The 26,959-nt window shown below is 45.1% G+C and overlaps 1 long non-coding RNA gene across 1 annotated transcript; it reads right to left on the bottom strand.

The window, feature by feature from the left end:
* LOC149749019 (uncharacterized) lies at positions 1-23,243 on the bottom strand. Its single transcript, XR_016393604.1, has 3 exons — positions 23,044-23,243; positions 14,915-15,019; positions 1-10,055 (listed from the first exon to the last, which is right to left on the bottom strand). It is a non-coding gene; the product is annotated as an uncharacterized LOC149749019 (long non-coding RNA).
* Between the last annotated feature and the right edge of the window lie 3,716 nt (positions 23,244-26,959).

The following is a 26,959-nucleotide window of genomic DNA, read 5'->3' as shown; positions in this document are numbered from 1 at the left end:
AAAGGGACAACAGTCTCCAGAGCCCCTGTGCTGGGCGTGAGAGAGGAAAGCAGAAGTGAAGCCGGCCAGAAGCAGAGGCCCTCCCTCGCCCGCACTTGACGGCGGAACGGTGCAAAAGGCACACCCTGCCGACTGGGAACGGGGTCCGGCTCGCTCCACTCCGAGGGGAAACCCCAGCCCTGCTCCTCGGGCCACTGCAGCAGCCCCAAGCCCCTGCACAAAAGGGAGAGGCGCCCCCGTGTTCCATCCCCCAGCAGCCGCTCAGCTGAGAAAACTGCGCCGCGTGAAGAACGTGGGACCGAGAGGCAATGGCGGGTCCCTCGGCCGGGAAGAGGACCTGTTGAGAGCCACTCTGTGCCGAAGTCTGGACTTTCCGGGTCTTTCCTTCATTTCCCCCAGATGCTCCCCTCGTACGTGAAGTCCCTCCTTAGAGAACGTGCTCCCAGGTTGCTGTCTTTGCCCCTCCCCTTGGCTCTGAAGGGAACCCGCCTTTACTCTCTTGGTTCACCATTACAAGCTTTCCTCCCCAGCCCCTCTTCAAGGCCACCTTTCCTTACATCGGTGGTTCTCGGACTTAGTGCATCAGAATCACCTGGAGGGCCCGACCAGTACAGATCACTGGGTCTCCCCACCCGCAGGGATTGTGATCCAGTAGGGCTGGGGTGGAGCCCAAGGATTTGCATTTCTAACAAGTTCTCAGGCGATGCTGCCGCTGCTTGCCTAGGGAACACCCGTTGAGAGCCACCGCTCTTGACCTCTGGGAAAAGGCCTGCTCCCAGCGAACGGACGGTTCTCTAAAGCAGCAAGCCTCCATCTGGCCGCACGTTATCATCACCTGAGGAGCTTATAAAAGGTCCCACACTTCAGTCCACACCCTGTGGACCAATTACACTTGGATCTGGCCATGGGACCCAGGCCATGAACATTTTCAAGTCTGCTCAGGGGATTCCAAGGTTAAGAACACTACTCTCAAACCCATTTTCCACAGAACTGAGTTTGCTCGGCCCTTCTGCCAATCGCAGCTGTCCTTCTAACCTGAATCAAGCGAGTCCCCTTCCTCCTCCCATGTTCTCAGCATGATTTTTTTCCTCACTGCAAAGTTTGCTCACATTCAATCCAACTTCACGGGATGGTGGGTGGGGACTGGCAGGATATTAATTTGTGACACCTTCAAACAGTATTCTTTAGATACTTAACATTTATTTAAAGGGAATGAGAAGAAATTTATTTTCTCTTCATACAAGTTATATTCAGAAACAGCTTCTTCTGATCATTCTTTCCCATGGGCAAAGGATAGTGAAGGTTCTTAAAAAATTTTTTTAGGGTTTCCCTGGTGGCACAGTGGTTGAGAGTCTGCCTGCCGATGCAGGGGACACGGGTTCGTGCCCCGGTCCGGGAGGATCCCACATGCCGCGGAGCGGCTGGGCCCGTGAGCCATGGCCGCTGAGCCTGTGCGTCCGGAGCCTGTGCTCCGCAACGGGAGAGGCCACAGCGGTGAGAGGCCCGCGTACCAAAAAAAACAAAACAAAACAAAAAATTTTTTTTTAAAAATCTCATTTTTCTGTGGTTCTGGCCCTCCCTTTCGTTGTCTTTTGTGATTTTCTGAATCAAACTAACTTCTTAGGAGGACTGATAAAGGGTTTAAATTTAGGTAGTAAAATGAATCATTAACATAAAGAACGCCACATTAACATACTCTTCATTTTCAGAGTCTCAGCTGACAGCTCTTGCCAGAGCATGTCACAGAAATATGCAGCTGAGCGAGGCAATTGCTGGCGAGGCCTTTTTTTTTTAACTCCCACTCAGACATTTTGTACTTGGGTGTGAGAGGGCCCGATTTACATTTTGCCAATTACGTAAAGTGTTACACAGAATTTCTAAATAAACTGAGTCCATGTTTCCAATTCATTCCTGGGCAATTTGGCCTGCAAAGGAGTGGTGCCCTGGGAGGTGGTCCAGCCGGCCTTTCCTTCAATCGCTTTGGTTTCCAAACTATTCCTTCCATCACAAGCATTCACAGAGGTGGATACAGTAACCATGTCTGCTCACCAGAAGAGACGGCTCTTACGAAACTCAAGGAAGAGAAAGTCTCAGCTCAAGGAAGTTCTTACAAAACTCAAGGAAGAGAAAGTCTCAGCTCAAGGAAGTTATCACCAACGTCCAATGCAACTGAGAGGCCAAATAAGATGAGACTTCAAAGATAAGGAGGGAAAAGGATCCATTGATCTGAAGAATGAATGTCGATGGGGGCGGGAGTGGGTGGGATGAACTGGGAGATTGGGATTGACATATATACACTAATATGTATAAAATAGATAATAAGAACCTGCTGTATAAAAATAAAATAAAATAAAACTCAAAAAAAATAGTAAAGCCTAATGCGAACGTTCAAAAAAAATAAAGTAAAAAAAGAATGAATGTCATGTGAGACAGTTAGTTTGGAAAAAGCTGTTTTGAATGTTTGGTTTAGGAGAGGAAGAGGGAGATGAGAGAGAAAGCTGGAAAAAAAACAGAGCCCAAGGGAGATTTTCTTTGTTTTTTGTTTTTTTAAGCTGAAAAGAGACTTGAATTCATCCTTACTGGTGCAGGAAAACTGGTACAGACTAAGTGATGAACATATAGTAAAGAGGATGCCAGTAACCCATGGGGTTTTTTCACTCAAGAGGTGACGAGAGTGAGGTTCTGAACGGAATTTACCAAGTTTGCTTCACTTTGCTGCTTTTGCGTCAAGTAGCTGCCTTTTTTGTTCTCACCTGCTAAGGAGTACTATGTCTCTAACAAACTCCCATAGAGGGTACACATTACCTGGTAACAGGAGAGGGCTGCTCACAGGGAAAGGGACTTGTTGGTAGAGGATTGGGTCATAATGGAAAATACCGAGTTGGCTAAAAAGTTCGTTCGGGTTCGGAAAAACCGAACCCGATATACATATACATTACATATATATTACATGTATATACATATACAATATATATTGTATATGTACAATATACGACATATATATTACATGTATATACATATACAATATATATATTACAACCAGATTTCGAAAATTCTATTTAGAGTAGCTTTTACATTTTTTGTTAGTTTTGTTTTGTTTTACTTTTTTATTGAATTAAAACACTCAGTAAAGTATACTAATCTCACAGTAGAGCCCGTTGAATTTTTACATACATATACACCCACAATTAACTGTCAGCAGTACAAAATACAGGACACTCCCAAGCTCCCCAAAAGGCTCTCTTACGCCCTCTCCCGTCAATACCCACCCCCATAACTGCTGTTTGGACTTCAGGCACTACAGATTAAGGCTTCTGTTCTTGGGCTTCATATAAGTGAAATTACACATAAATGGCTTCTTTTGTTCCCCGTAATGTCTGTGAGATTCATCCATGTCTGGTGAGTATCGTTATTTTGTTCACTTTTTATTGTTCACTCCTATTTATTGCTGTCATGTATTCTATTATATGAAAATATGGCAATCTATGTAGCCATTATCCTACTGGTAGACGTTTGATTGCTTCTGGTTTGGGGCTCTTACGAATGACGGTGCTGTTGAACATTCTAGAATGTCTTTGGTGGTCATATGCACTTTCTTCTCTTGGTGGTAATTCTGGGAGTGAGGTGGACAGGTTGGTGTATGTTTAGCTGTAGGAAGGAAGGGCAGGGTGCTTGGGGTTGTGGGGCTTCCCATGACCCACAGGATGAGGCTAGGGCTTTATAAGCCATGGTACCTTCCATTCTATTGCCCTTGTCTTCTTCTCTGAACTTATCTCTCACCACAGCCCTCCTTCACTCTGCCCAGAAGCCATCTGAACATCGTACATTTCCCCCAACATTCTTAGTCATCTGGTGTCTCCACGCCTGTGCTCTGGCCGTCTCCTCAGCCTGTGATGCCTCTTCCCCTTTTCTATCAGACAACTCCAATTTACCCCTGAAGACTCTAGGCAAAAATTACTCCATCACCGGACCTTTCCCCCACATTTTTCCTTCTCCCCTGTCAATAACATTTTCATCTGCACCCGCAAGTTTTCTGCATTCATGTTTATTAGCCCCAATCACGATGTGTTGAGATTACTTGGTTGTGAGATAGCGACCTCCTGCAGGGCAAGGCCTGCATCCTGGTCATCGCTCTGTCCTCAACTCCCACACAAGACCTCAAACTAAGAAGGGTCTTAATAAATATTTTTCAGGTTTAATAAATGAACTGGACTTCTTTTTAAGGAGATGGCCTACTTTTTCCTCCCCCAAGATATAACAGTAAGAGATGAAGCAACCAGTTCTATAACGTTTCAAGTGGAATTGCTTGTCATACCTGCAACAAACAGGGAAGATGAAAGTGGACAAGAGACAAGCTCTAAAAGACATGCTGGTGATTCAGACTTTGTTTATGTCCCATAATACCAAACACTCTCAGATACAAAGTATTATTTATTTATTTATTTAGGCAAACTGTCCAGATGTTTCCAGATATCCAGATGTTCTCCCTGATATAACCCAAACGACTCTGTGTCACATTTTATTAAGCTCTTTAGTACCATGGAGACAGAGCTTGAATTGAGTTGAAAATTCGGTAAAGATAGAGCCAAGGGCAGGAACTTTGACCTACTCACTGTCCTCTAGAAAAGACTTGCGAGATGTGGCCCAGAGATGAATCCAGAAGATATACCTGAGATATGCAAAGCCGTCAAAATCCAACCATTCCAGAGGGTTCCCTGGGTCAGTGTGCTTCCACTGATCCATACAGTCACTCGAAGGAGCATCCCACCTCACCGTTCCAATCCTTCTTGGCTGTGCTGGATAACAATAGCCTTCTCCAAACATGCCGAGTACTTTAGACCTCTAAGCCTGAGCTTATGCTCGCTCCTTTCTCTATGACGCCTTTTCCCAGTTCCTACCCAGCCCAGCCTTTCCCTCCCGGTGCCCCACCTGCCCCCCAGATGAGCGTGATCTTATGCTGTCTTCTCTCAATCTCATCTCCCTCCAGATCCTTCCAAGAGTCAGCTCAGATGCCTGCGCCCTACAGAAAGTGATCTCACGCTACCCAAATACCAAGTTCTCCCAATACTCTCTGCTCCCTTTTTTGGGGTCACTTGGCATTTTCTGCATTTTAACAAAACTTTCTATGCATAGATTAACACCTCCCACAAATACTAAGTGCTTTAAGGGCGTGATCTATATCTGCTATATATTTGAGCCCCCAAAATCAATTAAAATATTGATTGAATGGGACAATTTCCATTTACGACTTACAGGCATAATCTGGATGTCGTAAATCAAGGGGATGGAGGAAAGGGCTCAGGATTAGGCGTCGGGCTGGCCTGAGTTCCACACTGGATCTGCCACCACCTAGCTCCACGTCTTTAGACAAGTCCCCTCAGCCCTCTGGGCCTCAGTTTTCCCATCTGAAAAGCAGCAATGTCTTTAAACCTGTTGTAAGAGGATAGCTGTTAAGGCAGAGTTAAATGTGGTCGCGGTGCCCAATGACGTTAACGTTCCTCTTTCTTATTCAGGGTTAGGGATGAGTGAGTATTGGCAGATGCACTTTCTCTGTTCCGGGAAAGACACCTTCATTGTACAAATTTGACAGAGAAGAAGGGCACAGCAGAACTGATTGTGCCTTTGTGTGGAGGCCTGGGATTCAGGCTGACTTATTTCTGTATCCACAATGCCCTTCCTGGCCTGGCATGTGAAGGCCTTAGGCCAATGTTTAGTGAATGAATGAAGGTCTTTATCCAGCTGAGACTCAGAGGAAAGCCAAGGATATTGTTCCCAGAATTGCGGACGGGGAAGGAGGCTGACCTTTTAGAACTGAAGCATTGGATCGGGGAATATCTATCAGCTGGACTGAAAAGCTGAGTGTCCGGAGAATTAGACTTGGGCTTCGTAAATCATGCTCTGGCTCCGGTTAGGATCCCTCCTTGAGCCCGGGGTATGGCTGAGCCTCTCACTGGGAGTCATGCGCCTCCAGCTGTTAGGAAAGGAGGATTGGGCCATTCAAGAGCCTGACAACATCTGTCTGAATCTCTCTTGAGGACAAGTCAGCTACATGTTTCACGCGGGCCCTTTGAGCTCTCCGGCTTCCCTGGTCCTCCGCCTGTCTGCTGAGCGGGGCTTCCTGCCCTCTCTCCCTTCATCCATCCTCTCTCTCTCTTTCTCCTTTACCTCCTTGATCATGCAATGGCAGGTTACACCAAAGCCGCAAATTCCAAGCTATATGTAGCATAGAGCGGCTGTTTGTCCCGAAATACCACGTCGCTGACTACAGCAAACACAAATTACAAGCTTTATCTAATCACAGTTATGGGACCGGTCATTTTTGGTTTCCAAAAATGCCTGTGAGTGGCATGCTTCTGCAGCTGGTGGTGGCACCGGCTTGGGTTTCAGATCTCAAGTGCACACAGATGCACAGGGAGATGAGCATCCCAAGTGACCGATTCAGAAAGGGAAATAGGAGAGGGAAGAGAGGAAGTACAACTCACCAGATAAACAAACTCCGCTGGTTGCGACCTCAAAAATAAATTATTTAAAATCATCAAGTTGCATCACCACTGCACTGAAGGTGATCAGCACTGATCTCCCTGGCACACAGTTTCCTAACGTAAAAGGTGACACCAAAGTCATTCTCGAGTGGCTGCACTGGGAGCTGGAGAAAATGAAGCTTGCTTGGAAATCACTGATGTAGTTTTGGGGTAGAGTTTTCTTCACTTATCTTTTCACCAGGAGTAGGTGGAGGTGGCATCGAGGAAAGAATGAGGGGCTTGGAGCCTGGACCCTGGGTTGGCTTGTGACCATGACCTAGGTCACTTCTCTGAGTGACCTTCTGAGCCAAGTGAGGCTGATACCACCACCCAGCTCGCCGGGCTGACGGGAGGGTAAGATGAGGGCACGTGTGGAAGTGCCAACCACATATTCGGCACATATCAGCCTGGATGAAAGCGATTTGGCTGCTGGCTGGGAGCTGGATTCTCTTTCTGCATCCGTTCGTCATAACCATTATGACTACTTCTTACTCCCATGCGTGTGGGCTTCACTTGTGAGCCACAGGCGGGGCAGGGGTGGGAGCCCAGCTCCTCTCGTCTCGCGCGTAATGAACTCAGTCTGTGATTCAGTGTCAAACACGGCCACTCAAATTCAACCAGTGTTCCACTGAGATTCCGGGGCACATGTGTGCGCACTGGGAAGGAGAGCGCTGTCTGTGAGCTTTAAATAGCCCAAAGATGTGCTTGAGCGATCCTCTCTGTTGAAGCATAAAAGCGCTGAGGAAAGCACAGCCCTATAAATACCTACATTCCTCCACACCAGATAGAAATTGCACAAGGCCACCCTTTCCAGAAGACGTGAGCTCTCACAGCGAGCCTCTTCAGCCACAGCTGAAGCCTGACTTTCCAGGGCCGGCAGAGGGAAGAAGAAGGATGGGCAATTCCACCCGTGGCTGAAAGTAGTAACAATGAAACAATGAACGGTCAGAACTCAAACTGACTCTCACTTCCCTAAACTATACATAAATCACCATTTTCTTTCTCCTTGACTTCAATTCCACATTAGTCCTTCTCATGAAAGGGTCCTTCAAGAGAAAGAACTGGAATTTGAGCATCGAATTCTAGCTGGGTAATGCTGGAAAATTCAGCGGTCCCCCTCACTCTGAAAAGAGAGGGTGTTGGATGAGCCTTCAAGGCCCCTTTAAGCTCTAACATTCTATTCTACGGAGGCCAATTCATCTTGGGAAATGGGTTGGAATAAGGCTCTTACACAAAGGAACACGGTTATTTTTACCTGCCATCGTGCCTGTTGCAAGCAGATTAATTTCCCCACGTCCCCCAATAGATGAGTAACGTAGTTTACTAGAGATCATCGTTTCTCAGCCTCTACCACGTTGGAAAAGGGACAAAACTCTGTAGCTGAGTCAATTGAAGCACCAGCCACAGTGCTGAAGGTAGGTGGTTTCTGACTTCAAAGCAGAAACCCTAGAAGAAATCAGAGTAACAATAAAAGCTATAGCGTTTGCAGAGTCTCTCCTATGTGTTGCACAATATACCTGAGGGTTTCATACCTCTTATTTCATTTCACCCTCAGAACAACCCTATGATGTAGGTGTTTTATTACCATTTTATCAACGATGAAACTGAGGTTTAGAGATAAAATAACTTGCTCAGAGTATTTCTCTCTGTCTTCTGACTACTAGGAACTTCAAGGTTAACTTTGGTCAAATACAAGTGCACAGGGGTTTGTACTTGTGATTTTGTCATTCTCAACTCCGTTTTTTTCTCCAGCCCCTATTTTCCTGTCTTCTTTCTCCCTCCTCCTGCTTGTAACTTATTTTTGCATTTTTCCTATAGTATAAAGCAAACTTACATCCTTTTTGGAAAAGAGAGAGATGTAAACAAATGGAAGAGCAACAGCCGGACATCGGCCAAGCCAAGACGAGACCTCAGGTCCCAGGCGCCTGAGCGGCTGCCATCTCACATGTTCTCTGCTCCTGAAGGGGCCGTTTGCCTATAAACCTGCATATGTGAAGGTGAAAAGTCCACAGGAGGTCAAAAAAAGACTCCCAACCTGAAACTACCACCACAGGCTGCTTAGGTTCTAGCTGAGGATGGGGTGGGAAGTACCAAGGTGGAACTCCAATCTTCCTGTGGAAGAACTTCACCTCTTTTGGTGAGAGGTTCAGAGCGTGGAGACCCAAGAATAAGGTCCTTGAAGGAGGAAACCAAGAGTAACTCCTGACTATTGGTAGAAGGCAACCCCCCACATGGCTCAGGGAACTGAAATGCTCTAGTATCTCTTTAAGGAACATAACTATGGCTTTCAGAAACCGCAAGCCTGTGTCTACCTGAAAAATCTGTAAGAACCTGCAAAGGACCATCCACAGTGACACGAGAGAGCTTCACAAAAGGGTGGAGTGCAAGATAAAAGGGCAATGATCTGTAACATCGTTGTGTGTCTGCAAGACACAGTTGTGGGAGTGTAAAGGGGCTAAGGAATCCATTTATAGTACATAAAAATTGGGGGCAAGCTTAAGAAGGTCAAATGAAGCTACAAATTGTGGCTGGGAGAAAATAAAAAGGAAATGAAAATTAAGTACCCAAACTGTGATAGACATTGTGTTGTTTCATATCCCTTCCCTCGCTAGTAATAATAATGACATCCCTCTGAGTTAGGTCTTATTGTCTCCGTGTGGGTAAGGGGGAGTAAGGTTCAGCGTGGTTAAATAACCTGGACAAGCTAGCAGGTGGCAGGACCACGTTCATACCCAGGCATGGTCTCATTGTAAAGCCCGGTACTTTATGCCCAACTACACCACTTAGAAGGGATGACTCAAGTTCAAGTTCAGTGATTACCCAATAATGGTAGTATATCTTAAAGGGACACTAACCCAAATATCAAATGGCCTCCTTTTAGAACTTGCCAAATTGATGTAAAGCTCATAGGAAATATAAATACATGAGAACCCATACACAAAAGAAAATACTGTAAAAATAATCAATAATAGAAGAAGGAGACATACTAGGAGTTAAACCAAATCACAAAGCAGGAATAATAAAAATTTACAATACTCAAAGAGTAAAGAACGTGAATTTTTATAACATAGAAAAGTACATAGGATTATTTAGTATATAATCAAGTAAGCATCAGTGGCGATAATTAACTCTTATTTAATCAGTTATTTTATGTAACTGGATCGTAATTTGGAGATAAATTAATTTAGATTACACCTTGTATGATATGAAAAAACAAACTCCAAATGGATTAAAAAGTGAACTATTGAAATGAGCCATAGAAATAACTGAAGTAAAATGGAATATTTAATCACAAGTTTGGAGGAATGTTTATTTGATAAATAGCAAATAAAAGAACAACTTCCATGGGCTTCCCTGGTGGCGCAGTGGTTGAGAGTCCGCCTGCTGATGCAGGGGACACGGGTTCATGCCCTGGTCCGGGAGGATCCCACATGCCGCGGAGCAGCTAGGCCCGTGAACCATGGCCGCTGAGCCTGCGCGTCCCGAGCCTGTGCTCCACAATGGGAGAGGCCACAACAGTGAGAGGCCCGCGTACTGCAAAAAAAAAAAAAAAAAAAAGTACAACTTCCAAAGGAATAAAAAATTCAACTGTATAACCACAACTTCTCCTCAAAAAAAATGTAACTCTCTTCAATAAAAACAAATGCCATTAAAGTGAAAGGAAAACTATTTATTTCTAAAAATCTGGCACAGATGGTTTAATTTAATACCTCTGATGTATATAGATAGCCAATACAATCAGGACCCAATAGAGTAATGGGTAAATATCAATTAACACAAGGACAATTCTACAGAGAGAAGAAGTATATTTTCAACCTCAGAAAATAAAAGTGTAGTAAAGCACTATTTGATACATATTTTCTGATGGCACTGTATCTTGGTTTTCTTTTAGAAAACAATACAATAATATATAACAAAATCTCTAACACTATTTGTACTCTTTGAGCCAGTAAATCTATCATAGAAATTTATCCAAAGGAAATAATCCAAAAGAATCAAAATTTGTTAACACATTTCTTTTCATTGTATCGAGATGAGAAGATGAATGCTAGCTGAACCTATTGTGATCACCATTTCACAACGTATGCAAATCAAACCATCATGCTATACACCTTAAACTTATACCGTGATATATGTCAATGATTTCTCAATAAAACTGGAAAATAAATTGTAAACATAAAGGTGTTCTTTGTAACAATATCTGAGTAAAATAGAAAAAAAAATTAATGACCAAAAAGAGTGAAGTGGTGAAATGCTTGTGGTATAACGACCAGATGGAATATTAGGCCGACAATATAAGATGACGTAACAACAATATTGGTGGGGGAAGGGCAGTTCCCAAGCACAAGTGTGGACTGAGGGTGCAAACACATACAAGTGTATGCAAATGCAAGACTGCTGGCAGGGGCCATGGGAAAAGGGAAGGGATGTGATGACTATTTTCCATATTTTGAATTCCCCTCAATGTTGTTCTATGAGGCTTTAACCATTATTTAAAATCTGGTTTAAACAAGGCATTACTGAGGACCCATGGGACACCTAGCAATGTGCCGCAGATACTCCAGAAGAACGTCCCTGGACCTTGCTGCCAGGAGACACAGTCCACCTCTACCTACTACTGCCAGAGCGTTGCTCCTGGAACAGGAAGATAGGATGGAAAGAATCCCAGTCCCTTTCAGCAGTTTGTGTCTGTGTTAGTTACCTGGGGCTGCTATAAGAGAGAGCCACAAACTGGGTGGCTTTAACAATGGACATTTGTTCTCTGGCAGTTCTGGAAGCTAGAAGGCTAACATCAAGGTGTCAGCTGGGCCAGGACCGTCTGGACTCTGGGTGGAATCCTTCCTGGCCTTTTCCTGGCACCTGGTGGGGACCCACAATCCTTGGTGATTCTTGGCTTGCAGCTGCAGCACTCCAGTCTCCGCCTCTGTCGCCACATGGCATAGTTTCTGTGCCTTCATATTATCTTATAAGGACACCCGTCATATTGGGTTAAGGGCCCACCCTAATGCAGTATGACTTTGTCTAAACTTGACTAATTGCACCTACAATGTCTATTCCTAAATAAAGTCACATTTCATAAGGCACTGGGAGTAAGAACTTTCAACACATCTTTTTGGGGAACATAATTCAACAGTGTCTAAGCCCATGAGCTTTCAAATCTGACCCGCCTCATCTCCAAAAACCCCAGATGCTTATGCATCTTCTTCCTGCAATTCTCTCAATTTTCCCATCGATATGATATAGGCAGGAAGTAGGGCATAAAAAGTAAATTTCATGGTAGCCGTTTGGGGGGCCGTCATTTTGCACACAGCCACAGACACTTCTTGCTGGAATTGCCTTGGATGGTCGATCTGAGGATAGACAAGTAATGACCTCAAGGAGGGTTTTCAGAGGAGCCCTCTGACGTGGGGGTGGAGGGTTCCATGGTGCTCTGTTAGTCTCTCGCTGCTCTGGCTCAGCAAGAGTTAAATAAAGTGATAAATAAAATGATGATCGCTAATCATAGAGAAACGCAAATCAAAACTACAATGAGGTATCACCTCATACCAGTCAGAATGGCCATCACCAAAAAAATCTACAAACAATAAATGCTGGAGAGGGCATAGAGAAAAGGGAACACTCTTGCACTGTTGGTGGGAATGTAAATTGATACAGCCACTATGGAGAACATTATGGAGGTTCCTTAAAAAACTACAAATAGAACTACCATATGACCCAGCAATCCCACTACTGGGCATATACCCTGAGAAAACCATAATTCAAAAAGAGTCATGTACCACAATGTTCATTGCAGCTCTATTTACAATAGCCCAGAGATGGAAGCAACCTAAGTGTCTATCATTTGATGAATGGATAAAGAAGATGTGGCACATATATACAATGGAATATTACTCAGCCATAAAAAGAAATGAAATTGAATTATTTGTAGTGAGGTGGATAGACCTAGAGTCTGTCATACAGAGTGAAGTAAGTCAGAAAGAGAAAAACAAATACCGTATGCTAACACATATATATGGAATCTAAAAAAAAAAAAAAAAAAATGGTTCTGAAGAACCTAGGGGCAGGACAGGAATAAAGACGTAGACATAGAGAATGGGCTTGAGGACATGGGGAGGGGGGAGGGTAAGCTGGGACGAAGCGAGAGAGTGGCATGGACATATATACACTACCAAATGTAAAATAGCTAGTGGGAAGCAGCCACATAGCACAGGGAGATCAGCTCAGTGCTTTGTGACCACCTAGAGGGGTGGGATAGGGAGGGTGGGAGGGAGACGCAAGAGGGAGGAGATATGGGGATATATGTATATGTATAGCTGATTCACTTTGTTATAAAGCAGAAACTAACACACCATTTTAAAGCAATTATACTCCAATAAAGATGTTAAAAAAAAAAATTGGTCATGGAATTCACCCAAGATTTATGGCAACCATGACTGGTTTCTGTCACCCTTGGCTTTGGGGACTTTGGAGGCCACCGTGTGGAACAAAAGGCAGCCAAGTGCCGTCACAATGAGGCCTGGCATCCGCAGAGACAAAAGCAGAGGCGGGGGGGGGGGGGGGGCACAGCCAGATTGAGAAAGCCTAGAAGCGCTCAGCAGAAATTCAGAAACGTTTAGGGACGACTTAACTAACTATTGGAGGCAATTCAAAATGTTCTAGACAAACTTTAAACGGCTTCTAGAAGGAGATTCTTGAGCTCCGATGGAAATTAAGTTCTTGCCCTGTAATCTGTGTAGTCTCCCTTTACTGATAAGGTCAAGTCCACGCCCTCGTGATTTGTCCTCAACCAACCTCCCTCGCCTCGTATTTCACTTAAACCTAAGTGCTAGCCTGACGTTTCCTAAACTGACCTTGTGGACTTCAGCGTACTTTGCACAAGTGCCCCTTCCTCCCAGGATGCCTCTCTGGCTTCTGAGCCTGGAGAAGGGAGAAGCTGATGCTGAGATTCTAAGGTTCCAGCTCAAGGAGCCTCCACTACACTTGCCTGCGATCATTTTCTACATTTTCTCCACTCAGTCATTAAGTCCATTCAGTATTTAGTCAGCCATTGAATAAGTATTTATTTATTTATTCATTCATTCGTTTGTTTTTGCCAGGCTGCCTCTGAGGACTTCTTCCTGCCTCTTCCCAGCTCCTGGTGGCTACAGGCAATCCTTGGCGTTCTTTGGCCTGCAGCTGTGTCACCCCAGTCTCACCTCTGATGTTGAATGTCATTCTCTTCTTCCCCTTCTGTGTGTCTCCGTTTCTCTGTGTCTCAGCTTTCAATCTCCCTCTCCTTTCTCTTATAAAGATACCAGTCCCTGGGCTAGGGGCCACCCTAATTAGCACTACTTCATCTTCACTTTTTTTTTCAGTTGACATGTAATTGTCATTCTCTTGAATATTTATTGACAGCTGACAATGTGCTGGGAACTGTGAGTCGCAGGTGAGAGACAGGTGGATGGGTGGATGGATTATGGAGTTTGGGCTTGTGGATAGAGTTGGAGGCTCGACTGGAGAGCTCTGTGGGGTTGAAACAAGGGACAATTACAGACCCCATGCATGTTCCGCAACAGCGGGCATTTGGAAGCCCTATGTCAGGACAGCAGTATGGCCCTTTATTCCCAGGGCAGCTTGTCCTCTCGTCAAGGACTGCTGCAGCCTACATAGGAGAGGTACCCTTTGGGATGGGAGTTCTCACACCTCAGTGAGAAGTCCGGGAACACAAGGCCTTCATGGGCCCAGCCTGTCCCCATCTGCGGCAGTGGCCAGACCAGGTGGCCTGAAGAGGAACACAAAACCTCTGAGAGCGGCCTCCCCATCCTCCCGTGGGAAGCCCTGAGTCCCTTCCCCAGGGATACAGGAGCACCCAGTGCTTTGCCTTTGGTATCCAGCAAGCGTCACTTCTTGACCCAGGAGCCACATTCCTTTCCCTGAGCCCAGTTCTAGTTGCAGAAATATTCCAACTTCGAAAGCACCAGGGAAAGTTTCTAACACATCCCCGGTCCTTGTCAGGCCACTCTGTGCTTCTGTTAGATTAGAACTTTTATTTCCTCCTCACTCCTCTATTTTTGATTTCATATACTTCCTCTATTTGCTGCCCCAATGGTCCAAGCCACCCCCAACATATCACTTCCACAAGAGAAATAAGCAGAGATAAATGAACCACTTCTTCCTCGGTTCTCCCGCAGGGCACTGCCCTTCCCTTCACCACTGCAAAAGCCACAGCTCGGGGGAACTGCCGGTGTCCCTGTCTCTCTGCCCCCTTGGACTGTGAGCTTCCCAGGACAGGGACCCTGCCTGCTTCTTCTCTGTCCCCCAAGCAGAGCCTGGTGCATAAGGCACATATAAGTACTGACTGCATGGAGAGAATAAAATGAAAGTTGGATATGCCTGTGTGTTCTGATGCTTACCTTGATTTCTCAGAGTCCCACTGGGTGAATCCAAATGGGAAAAAATTATGTTCTTTTCAGGGTCTTGCTGTCCTCCCCAGGTTGCACAATTTTCTATTTCCGGACCTGTGTTCAGAGGAACAAGCGTTGCACAATGAATGAATGAATGAATGAATGAGAAAGGCAGGACTGGAACATCTCTTAGAGATCAGCTCAACCAACCCCCAGTGACTGGACGGACCCTGAGACTCAAGGTCTGGCCGTGAGTCCCTGGCAGGCGCAGGAGGAAAATGCAAGTCTCTGGATTCGCAGGCACAGTGCCTCCTTCCGCACATCACCTCCTCATTCAAATCCGTGTAAAGATGTCCAGAACATCGAGGGTCAGGGTAGAGGGTCATCCTCCAGCTGGATGCTCAGCTAGTCCTCCCTCCCTCCCCACCTATGAGCTTGGCAGTGCCCAGATGTACCATCGATTCTATCCAGGATGCAAGTGATTTCCCAACAGAACCAAATAGTGTTTGCAAAGGACATCTGAAAACACAGTAAGAATGAACGCAGGGAGCTCGGTCTTGCCAGTCTCTTTGCTTCCCTGGCCCAGGGCCACCCCATGTTGGTGCTTTCTGCTGCCCAAGGAGACAGAGGGAAACCTGAAGCTCCTGCAGGGAGTTGGGCCACAAATGCAGGAGGAACACTTTCCTCACTGATATTTCAAGACTATTTCACAATCGCCAAACCACCAGCCACACGCAATCACTGGCTTAAAAGCAAAAAATGCAGGTTTGGATTGTGTGTGTGTATGTATTAAAACACAAATAATAAGGTCTGAAGGAAACTCAGACAGCCAACAGAATTCCTTGTAATGGCAGGGTGAGTTTTGGCCAAACGGACGTGTTTAAGGCAGGAATAAGAGAGGCTCACACCAGTCAAGAGCCATTTGCTGGATCACCAGATACGGGGGAAAAGAATCTCCCCAAGGCAAACACAGAATGTGATATACGAGCACGGAATTGTGTTTCTTAAACACAAATCAATAAATAAATGTTAAATTAAAGGAAAAACTGGAACCAGTATCGTTTTCACCTTTTGCATTTAATATTTGGGGTGCTGTGATGTCACAAGTTGAAAGATCAAAAAGGAAGATTTCACCAAGCTCACAAGAACAAAATGTAACAAGGTTTTTTTTGTTGTTGTTGTTCATTAGCTTGTTCACTTGTTTCAGTTTTTTGCTAAAGGAACAGAGAGGACAATATACCTCTGAGGTAGGGTTGCCAAATAAAATACCAGGCACTCAGATAAATTTGAATTTCAGATATACAACAAATACTTTTTTGAGTATAATTATATCCCAAATATTGCATGGAATATACTTGCACTAAAAAAAAAAAATGTTATCTATGCGAAATTCAAATTGAATTGAGTGGCCTGTATTTTTACTTGCTAAATCTGGCAACCCTACTGTCAGACTGCCAGCCAGTAAGCATGGGTACTTTATTTTTGAAGACTACAACATTCTCCATGCCTCCCACAAGCTTTCTTGCAATGTCAGGCCTGGAAGCTGATCTAGGTCAACGTCCTCATTTTACAGATAAGGAAACTGAGGTCAGAGAGAGGAAGTGACTTGCTCAAGGTCACACAAAGATTCAATGTTACAACCAGGGCACAAATCCAGTCTTACCGCCCCAGGTTGGTTTGCCACAAATAAAAGAGGCTCGGGTTACTAAAGGGACATCTACAAAGATCCATCCAAGGTTCCAACCACTCCAGGATCAAGTGGATATAAAAATAATTTATCTAAGGTCCTCAGGCTTATTCACTTGGAAATGGTAGATTAAAAGCTGGAGAATCATGAACTTCAGTACCTTCATATGCCCAGAACCTTTGACTCAAATGAAATTGTACCCGAAATCCAGTGTATAAAATAAAGTGAAAACTAAAACCACTACGCTTGAAACCGCTATGCTTAAAGCGTCCCAAAATGACACCTGCGGATTCTCTCAAGTCCCATCGAGCGCCATGGAGTGACCACTGGTGTGATGGAAAAAGCATAGGTTTTGGACTCAAAGTCTTCACCACCACCGTGCTTGGGTCAAACACTAACTTCACTGAGTCTTGTCACTCAAATAGAGAAAATAACAGTTACTAATACCAAGATGGCATAGCATGCCCTAACATCTATGTAAGTGCATCGGATGCTGGAGGGTAGTGTACCAGGAAGAGTTCATCCGGGTGTTTGCTTTTATGTAAATGAAAGAAGAAATAGTAGAAAACTGGGTGGACTGGTCATTAGCTCTATTTTTGCTCTACTTGCCAATCCATTCTTTTGCAATTTTTTATTATTACGCCTCTTGAGATCTTAGGGAAGGATTCTGACTGGTCTACCGTGGCTCTTGATAATAGATTCTAAAGGGCCGAGCAGATTATGACCACAGTGTCTGTGAAGGCTGGCCAGGGAAACAAAAGCTATGGCAAATCATTGGCCTTTCCAGGCAGCCAGGACCACGCTCCCTGACCAGAAACCTCAGCTGCTACAACCCCTTGACCCTCCAGCATCTCAGGTGAGTTTGTCCAAAGTTCTTGGTTTCTGGGAAGACATTTGGATGTCCTAAGAACATCTGGTACATACATAACACAGGCTGGGTCCACATAGAAGGCTACCCTCTGACTGGTCTGCAGAGGGGGGACTTGCCCAGAGCCGTGTCTGGTGGTGCTGTACTTGCTGCCACACTCTCCCTCCTCAGGCCACTGTCTGGCTGTGTGCTTTTCACACCATCCCAGGTTGAGATCTCTTGGACTTTATCCTTCTTCATTTCCATTCACCATTTGTCATCCCCAGGCATTCTAAATTCTAGGCCCTTTTTGCCTAGGAATACAATCCAGGACCTTAGGGAAATTCTGAGAAGCAGGAACCCAGGGTCGTTGCCTTGGACTAGGGTGGTAAACAACCTGTATATTCTCAGGAAAGTCGAGTCTTCTCTTTGTGCTTTGGTTTCTACCAAAGAGCACAGACTTGCCTGCCTCACTAGGAGGCTGGGAGAACATGAAAATCCTGGCATATGCAGAATGGTCTATAAAACACTATTCAGATATCAGGTTTTATATTTCTACTGGGGCTTTGGGTCTTTAATCAACTCTATATTCTCCCATCCTAATGCCTAATAGAAAGTAATTGATCTGTAAATACTTGGTCTCATTAAAGTGAATTCTTGATACTGGCCAGATTAAAATATTTGTTGAAATACACAATACCTAATGCCTAATAGAAAGTAATTGATCTGTAAATACTTGGTCTCGTTAAAGTGAATTCTTGATACTGGCCAGATTAAAATATTTGTTGAAATACACAAAAAGATTGCTATTTTAAATCATGTGCCTCTCCTGTGTTCTGAGTACTGAGATCCGCCATTTCTGCAGTACCCTAGTGGGCATGTTCTTCTACATGGAACGTTTATGTGGCCAGAGTTCCTTCTCTGGTGATGGATTTCTAAGACAAATGAGAAAAACATGAAGGACTATATTTCATTTGGTGGCAGAAGTGGTGGGGCTGGGTTAGCCCGGGCCCCAGTGGGAGTGGAAGGAGGTATCAGTGTGTGTGAATTGATTTCTCCTCAGTAGCTCAATTAACCAGGACTTGGTCAGACTGAGAATGAAAAGAGATGCACCTAGAAGCCTCTACTGAAAGTCCTCTGCCCTGATTTCTGCATGTTAAATCTCTTACAAAGCCATCCCATACATATGAGGAGTCCCTGAGTGATTCTCAGGGCACATTTACGTTTGAGGGTAAGAACGAATACGACTCCAATGGCATCAGAATTTTCCAGTGCACCAAACAGATTTGCTCTTCTAGAAATACTTGTAGCCATGGGATGGGAGAGTTCACAAGGAGACTTGCAGACAGGGCCACGTGAGACTGTTTGCAAATTCCTCGAATTTTGAGGTTGAGGAACTGGGCTCACCGAAATCTCACTCCTTTAGCAGAGGGTAAAGAGGCATTCATGAGAAAACACTGTCAGAGGAAAGAGGAAATACAGAACATGGAGAAACCTTGTTCTTGTGAAATCATTTCCATTTCAGATTCTTACACTGTACTAATAGGGGTCTGTATCCCAGGACCTCGCTCCATCCCACAGTCCTGTCTGGGTGTCACCCCATCCTCCCATCAAGTGTCAGAGGGCACTTGACCTCCCAGAGCTGCAAGCCTGTCCAGGACTGCCATGGCCATGGTGCCTCCCTGCATTCACGTTTTGGAGTTTAGAAAGGGTTCTCCCATCCATGAACTCATTTGCACCTCTCTGTCACCCTGGAAATAAACATATTGTTACACCCACACTCCAGATAAGACCAGCCATAGCCTGCCTGCACAAGAAGGAAAAAGCCCATTTGCAATTATGAAATAATATTTAAGCTACGTAGGGATAAACGGAGTGAAGAAATTTCCTGTCACATTTGTGCTTTTGGAAAGCAGTATTTCCAGAGAGTAAGCAGAACCAAAACCAAAGTATTAATTGCCTAATAACCACAGTTTTAACTGCATGGAATTTTATGAGATGGGCAAATTGGGGATGCCATGTTTCTAGGTGAAAGGACTGAAAATTGTCATTTTTGATTTGTTTTTCTCAATAGATTCTAGTCATTTCATTAATCTTTATTAATGGGATGGGTAGGAAATGTAAAGCAAGGCCAAAAGGATGCTTGAACTCCTCAGAATTAGAGAAATGTGACGTATAAATAGAAGTTCCCTCACCACCCACCCCAACTCCTACCAAAGTCTGTCTTGTTTAGGGAATAGGCATTTTTCTCCATTAAGCTGGCTTTATCAAAAATGTCAGGGCTTCCCTGGTGGCGCAGTGGTTGAGAGTCCGCCTGCCGACGCAGGGGACACGGGTTCGTGCCCCGGTCCGGGAGGATCCCACATGCCGCGGAGGGGCTGGGCCCGTGAGCCATGGCCGCTGAGCCTGCGCGTCCGGAGCCTGTGCTCCGCAACGGGAGAGGCCACAACAGTGAGAGGCCCGCGTACCGCAAAAAAAAAAAAAAGATGTCAGCATGGAACTGGAGGCTCTGTAGGCAAGCCTGCATTGTAAGTGCCTGCAAATAAATTGTTCTGACCTGAGGCACTTCTCCTTGGAACAGAATGGAGAGGCTGTGTGGTTGCTTGGCACCAGTGTGGGTACAGGCTCGCGGCATGGACTTCCCCAGAACTCTAGAACAGCCCAAGTGCTTATCCACCCTCTCGTTTTACAGATGAGGAAATGGGGATTGAGAGGGTGAAAGGCCTTAACTGGCCATATCAGCTCCAACGGTGGTGTGGAGTGTGTGTGTGTGTCTGTGTGTGTGTGTGTCTGTGTGTGTGTTGAGGTGAGAGGCCGGGTCCAGAAAAGGATTCTTTGGGAGGTGAAACCTATATGGGTCTCAAACGGCCAGCAGATGTTACACGGGTAGAACAGAGTGAGGGATAGTACGTTTACTGAAAGAGAATAGTGACAAAGTGCAAGAAGTCTGGGTGTTGAAGGGATTGCAAGGGGTTCAGTTTGTCTGCGGAGGTGTGGAGATTGGGGCACAGAAGAGCAGGACCCGGATCAAGGACCCTCACGTTCATTCTGACTGCCTCTACCTGCTCCGGGCCAGCTGCTGAATCCTGGGGAATGTGGACAAATCCCACCAGCTGTCTGTCCTCACACGGGGGTGCTCACCCGCTCTCTGGGTGTCAGCTGCCTCCTGTACATCAATACCCCTCAGGTGTCTATCTGTCTCCAGCTAGACCAGATCTCCCCCTTGAGGGCCTCACCCATCTTACTCCATCTGATTTCCCATAGGAATAGAAGGCCATGCTACCAGACATCTAGGGCAAAGGGAAGGGAGGCACTGGGGAGACAGGTGGTGAGAGACGGGGCATTCCCACCCCTTTGAAAGAGTCACGGCAGTCACTGGGCCCCCCTTCTTCCCTTCAACATTTCTTTCTATCCGTAGTCCCAGAAGAGTGGAAGCCAAAGGGACCCCATGAGCTCCAGGCCTGCATGGCAGACCTATGGAGCAAGGTTGAGGCTTCCTTTCCAGGGACTGTCTGTCTCCTACCCAGCCCTGCAATATCGCCCTCCACCTCGACCCCTACCTGAGCAGGATGGTCATGCCACACTGAGGCATCAGCATTCAATGCCTTTGTCATTGCGGTTGGGCTACCGGTGAAAGATACAAGGAGTTCTCTGGAGCTGAGGGCTGCTCGCCACTCCAGAATGGTCCCCCTTCATAGAAGAGGTCTTCAGAAATAGGCCCGCCCTCCTGGCTTCAGGGACAGTAGCATTGTTTTTCTCTCTGTCATTGATAACTTGAAATTTTTGAGTGGAAGCTGTTTTGATTGCTCTGGGAAAAACTAAGAGGTACAAGAAGCCTGTAACTGCACTGGTTCCACCCATGGCTGGAGTTAGCTAGTCCTGGCTCAGGAGCATAGAAGGTGCATGTCACTTCTCAATGCCACGGTCAGTGACGTCAACTTGGTGGCTTAAAGTCAGTCCTGGGGGGACTACTTGCACATAGATAGCAGCAGATGTTTCCAACTACCTCTGGCTTCATCTCACGTCCACACAAAGCCAACACTCTGACCAGAAAACTCACTTCTTTGTACAAAGGAAGTGCAGAAATCTCGTACTTAGGAATGGTCTGAAAAAGTGAGAAACGCCACACCTTTAACAAGCATTCGCCTGACAACCTTCGAACAAAGAGACATCATGTAAAATTATTTTATTTTACTTTATTTTTTATTTTATTTATTTTATTTTTTGCTCCAGAACAGGGATTCTTTTCAGAGTACAATAACAGGAGACCTGAATTTGGAATCAGATGGTTTAAGTCAGAGCCTCACCATTAATTAGATACATGTGCTCTTGGGTTAGTCTTTGAGCCTTAGTTTCTACATCTCTAAAATGAGGCTGGCAAACTACTTCTGATCCCTGATCATGAGGATTGAACAAAATAATAGACATTAAACATAGGATTCTGGGCAAGTAGCGGATAGTAAAGGAATAACAGGGGCTAAAAAATGTGGGGACCAATCTTGCCAACCGAATGAAGAGTTCCTCACTTCCTTTATGGGAAATTCTATCCCCAGGTGGACTTAACATTGCTCCAGTGTTCGGCATTTTCACCTGCACGAGCCACTGTGATCCGTGCTCGCTCAGCCGAAGGGCTGTGAGGGCAGGTGAGGGAGGCTTCACCACCTTCCTCTGCCCTCTCTGCCGGCATTGCTGGCGATGACTCCCTCGTGTTGGCAAGCATGTGATGGAGAGCAGAAAGTGTCACCCCAAGGTAGCCTGCTCTGGCATATAGATTATTTTGAATTAAATCTACTTAAGAAACAGCAAGGACACTCTGACCCTTCTTTGTCCCCCTGAAAGCAAGGAATAAATCTCCCATGTAAAATGTACCCTCCCTGTACAAGGAGGTAGAGAGACATCCTTATCACCAGAGGTAGGGAACTTAGGGTGGAGAAGGCTGTATAAACAAACCTTGTTACTTCTTCACTAATTTACTGTCCAAAGCCCAAACTCCTGTCTTGTCAATTCTTCACAGATGTTTCGTTTCTTTGTCTAAAAGGTATACAAGCTGCCTGCTTTGGTCACATCTTTGGGTCATATTTTTATGGACTCCCGTACATATGAAATTAAATTTTTCTCCTGTTACTCTGTTTTATGTTGGTTTAACTGTTAGACCACCCAAAGAACCTAGAAGGGAAGAAGGGAACAGTTTTTCTTCCCTACACATGCCAGCTCTAGAAACCTTTCTAGCTGTAACATCTTTGATCCCTGGGAATCTAGACTCACGAAGAAAAAATCTTATTAACTGTGCCATGCACATGCTTTCTTCCCCTAAGATCTCTGGAGAAAGAGTTGTCTGTGGCTGAGAATCTTAAAAGAATGAGTCCTAGCGGAAGGTCGGAGGGCAGTGTTCTTATTACCACTGCTGCATAACAAGTCATTCCAACACTTAGTGGCTCGAGATAGCCATTTTAGTTTAGGCACGGATTCTGTGGGCTGGGAATTTGGAAAGGGAACAGGCTTGACTCTGTTACCCACTCTCTACAGACTCAGTTGGAAAAACTCAAAGGCTGGGGGTGACTTAGCAGCTAGGGACTAGAATCATCTGGAAGCATCTTCACTCACATGTCTGGCTGTCGGCAAGGACCTCAGCTGGTGGTATCAGCCAGAGAACCTGCACGTGTCCTCTCCTTGTGACCTGGGCTTCCCCACAGCATGGCAGCCTCAGGTTTCTTAAATGTCTGCTCAGGACTCCAAAGGCAAATTTCGCAGCTTCAAAGGTCGGAGCCTACCTCACTTCCCAGCCCCACCCTTCTTTGAGCTGGCCTCAGAAGTCACTCAGCATCATTTCTGCAGCATTCCATTCCTTCTGTGCAAGTTGGGAGCCCTGCCCAGATTTAAGAGGAGGGGAAATAGACTCCGCCTCTTCGTGGGGAAGTGGCAAGGCTCTAGAAAAGCACATGGAATGGGAGGTATAGTTGCCACCACTGTTGGAAAACACAATTGGTCACAGATAGCAGTAGATTTCTCATGTGGGACCTTCACCTTCCCATCTGTATAATGTGGACAGCTACATCTTGGATTGTCTGCCCTTGGCCTTTATAGGGGTCTGCTGCTCTCCAAGCCCAAGGCTGGGTCAGGTCCATCATTTCTTCATGATGTTCCCATTAAAAGGATTTTGCAAGCAGCTTGGGGGCCAAATCCATGACTAGTTCATCTGGAATCCCATCCACATGCTGCTCCTGGCACAGAACAAAGCCTGAAAATGTTTATTGAATTGGGATTATTAGGTTATTCAGATCTTATAGAATACAATAATTTTAATAAATGTTTGTGTAGTGCTTCTTATGTGCCAAGTACTGCTCTAAGTGTTTAGAGATATTATTTCATTTAACCCTCCAAGGAGCTAGGGAGGTAGGGACTAGTGTTATCCCCATTTTACAGAGAAGGAAGCTGAGGCACAGGCAGGTTTAATGACTTGCCCAAGATCACTCATCTAAGAAGTGGCACAGCCAGGATTTGAGCCCAGCAGCCTGGTTCCTAGAGCCTGCATTCCTAACCACTATCCCACACTGCCTCCTGGGGTATGGAGAGCCCTGATCAAATAAACCGGCTGTTAAGGGTCCGATGGTGATTCTGCCACCTCCTTGAGCTTATGCAAGCTTTTGCCCCTTTCCTGTGTCCTTGCCTTCACCAGTAACCCAAAGGGGCTGGACTAGATTTCTCAGGGCCTCCCAGGCCTGCTGTGTAGGCTACGTCTTCAGAGGTCGACCAAGCCAAAAGCTGAACCTTTTATGATACAAGCTTTTATGATCCTCTAGAAAGAGCTTAATGAGGACTTTCAAAGGTGATTGAGGACCCAAAGTCCTGGGACTAAAAGCGTAAACCAGAATACAACATTCATTTCAAGTCATCTGTCCTAGGAATACACGCTGAGCACCTTCCAGTGCCAGATGCCGTGTCAGCGGAGGCTGTCACAGTGAGCGGGAGATACTAGAGGGGAAGGTGAGCGGGAGCCCGCTGACCACAGCACAGAAACAGGAATTGCAAGGGAGGTGAGCCCGATGCTCTGGGTGCCATGGGTGGGCATAGACCTGGGATCTGGCTTTGAGAGGTAGATCTGAAAATGCACCATTCTCATTTTACGATCCTGGCCAGCTCTGAGACTTTGTTTTCTGGGACTGCTCAGAGCTCTGCCAGGGAATCCCCTGGGACACAATGTTCCAGTCCACGCTGTCTCTTCTTGACACCAAATGCTCGCCCAGCCTACTCCTTGCTAGCAGAGAGCATGAGGGAAGATGACCCCAGAGTGATATTTGAACCCCTTCTCATTTCAATAGTGCAAAACTAGTGTGGCAATGAGGAACCTGGAAGGATGGATGGTTGCGTTTCTCCCCAAAGGACCATCGCCAGGTGTCTTCCATTTAAAAAGGGACGGAAGGGCAATTCCCTGGTGGTTCAGTGGTTAGGACTCCGTGCTTCCACTGCAGGGAGCCCAGATTCCATCCCTGGTCGGGGAACTAAGATCCTGCAAGTTGCATGGTGCGGCCAAAAAAATAAACAAACAAGAAATATATATTTTTTAAAAATTAAAAAATAAAAGGGACCAAAGGAGGGCTGCGAAGCCCTGGTGAGGTGGGCTTGCAGTAGAGAAGCAACCAGGAAGAGGCTACAAATTGCATCCTTCCAGCCTGAGTGCCTCCAGTTGGCTCTGGTGCCTGAACTGACTGCCCATTCAAAGCCAGCGCGGGGGAGACCTGGTGAAAGGTAAATGCCTTCCATTTGTTCTGCTCCGTGGTGCTATTAGTAGCACACGGAAAGAATTTGGGTGTCAGATTTTTACCCCAAAATCCTCACTCAGATAATGGGGCATTTTGCTTACATAGCAATCTGCTTCTGATACGATTTCCCTCATGTTTTTAAAGCTCTCCTGCTTCAAGCCTCAGCTAAGCACAGCTTCTATTTCTTTTTCTTCCTCCCTTCTCTCTCCCACCTTGGCCACCATGACAGCAGCTGTTTTCTGAGCTCCTACTAGGCGGAGGCCCCTCCCCACACTCAGCACTTCTTAGCAACCCTTTTGAGACCAGGATCATTATCCACCCAGCTCCGCCACCAGTAGATGAGGCTCTGCAGGTTCAAGGAAGCAAAGACACTGACCCAAGTTCACATAGCTAATCAGGGGCAGACCAAGAGAGGGTCTTGCTTGAAGCCACCAGGCCCCACCCACCATGCTGCCCACTAAGCGCTTCCGAAACCCTAAGTCACTAGCATCTTGGCATTTCACCTGAGCTGCTCCAGTGTATAATCTCTGTGCTTAATCACTCACTACAGACGTGTTAATATTGGCTTGGGGACATTTTCAAGTAGTCTTGGAAACTCCTCTAAAGCATGTTTAATTTTCCCTGAAAAGGGACTGTTTCGAACTCAAACGTGGAGTCAGAGATGTGTTGCCGTTGCTATTATTTAATATATAGATGGTGGGTTATTTAATAGATGGTGGGTTATTTAATAGATGGTGGGTTATTTAGTAGATGGTGGGTTATTTAGTAGTTGGTGGGTTATTTAATAGATGGGGGTTATTTAATAGATGGGGGTTATTTAATAGATGGTGGGTTATTTAATAGATGGTGGGTTATTTAGTAGATGGTGGGTTATTTAGTAGATGGTGGGTTATTTAATAGATGGTGGGTTATATAATATATAGTGGGTTATTTAATATATGGTGAGTTATTTAATATATGGTGGGTTATATTATAGTAAGTTATTTAATATATGGTGGGTTATATAATATATGGTGGGTTATTTAATATAAGGTGGTTTATTTAATATATGGTGGTTTATTTAATATATGTTGGGTTATTTAATATATGATAGTTTATTTAATATATGTTGGGTTATTTAATATATGGGGGTTATTTAATACATGGTGGGTTATTTAATAGATGGTGGGTTATATAATATATAGTGGGTTATTTAATATATGGCGGGTTATTTAATATATGGGAGTTATTTAATATACAGTGGGTTATTTAATATATGGTGAGTTATTTAATATATGGTGCATTATATTATAGTGGGTTATTTAATATATGGTGGGTTATTTAATATATGGTGGCTTTTTTTAATTATCCTCTTATTCTTTTATTCAGTATCACCAAGAACTTGCTACATCTACTTCAAGGGAATGATACCAGAATAGATTAATGGAAAATGAAAACAGGAACTGGCCAAGTCAACGCTATTTCACAATTATTTGCTAAAGGAGTTTGCAATACTCGGACTTACTTGCTCTATTACTTTTTCTTGTTGTTGTTCTGTTTCAAATGAATGATTAGCCTGAATTTAAGACATTTTGCACTTGCTGGAATGCCACGTGCTCAGAGGAGGAGAAGGAGGGAGAGGAGAACTCTTTGAAAAATCCAAGTATTAGAAACTTGTGTGAGATCTGCTCTGCTCCAGTTTCCCCTAAATTGGGAAGCTGATTTCTCTGTAACCTCAAAGAGTTTGAGCTGCCTCTTTAGAGAACAGAAAGAACAATATC

The sequence above is a fragment of the Delphinapterus leucas genome, chromosome 6 (genome assembly GCF_059928025.1).
Source record: "Delphinapterus leucas isolate spDelLeu-1000000601 "Yukka" chromosome 6, BTC_Dleu_Yukka2, whole genome shotgun sequence".
NCBI lineage: Eukaryota > Metazoa > Chordata > Mammalia > Artiodactyla > Monodontidae > Delphinapterus > Delphinapterus leucas.
The sequence above is the reverse complement of the archived record's forward strand: the minus strand, read 5'-3'. Positions and strand labels throughout refer to the sequence as shown.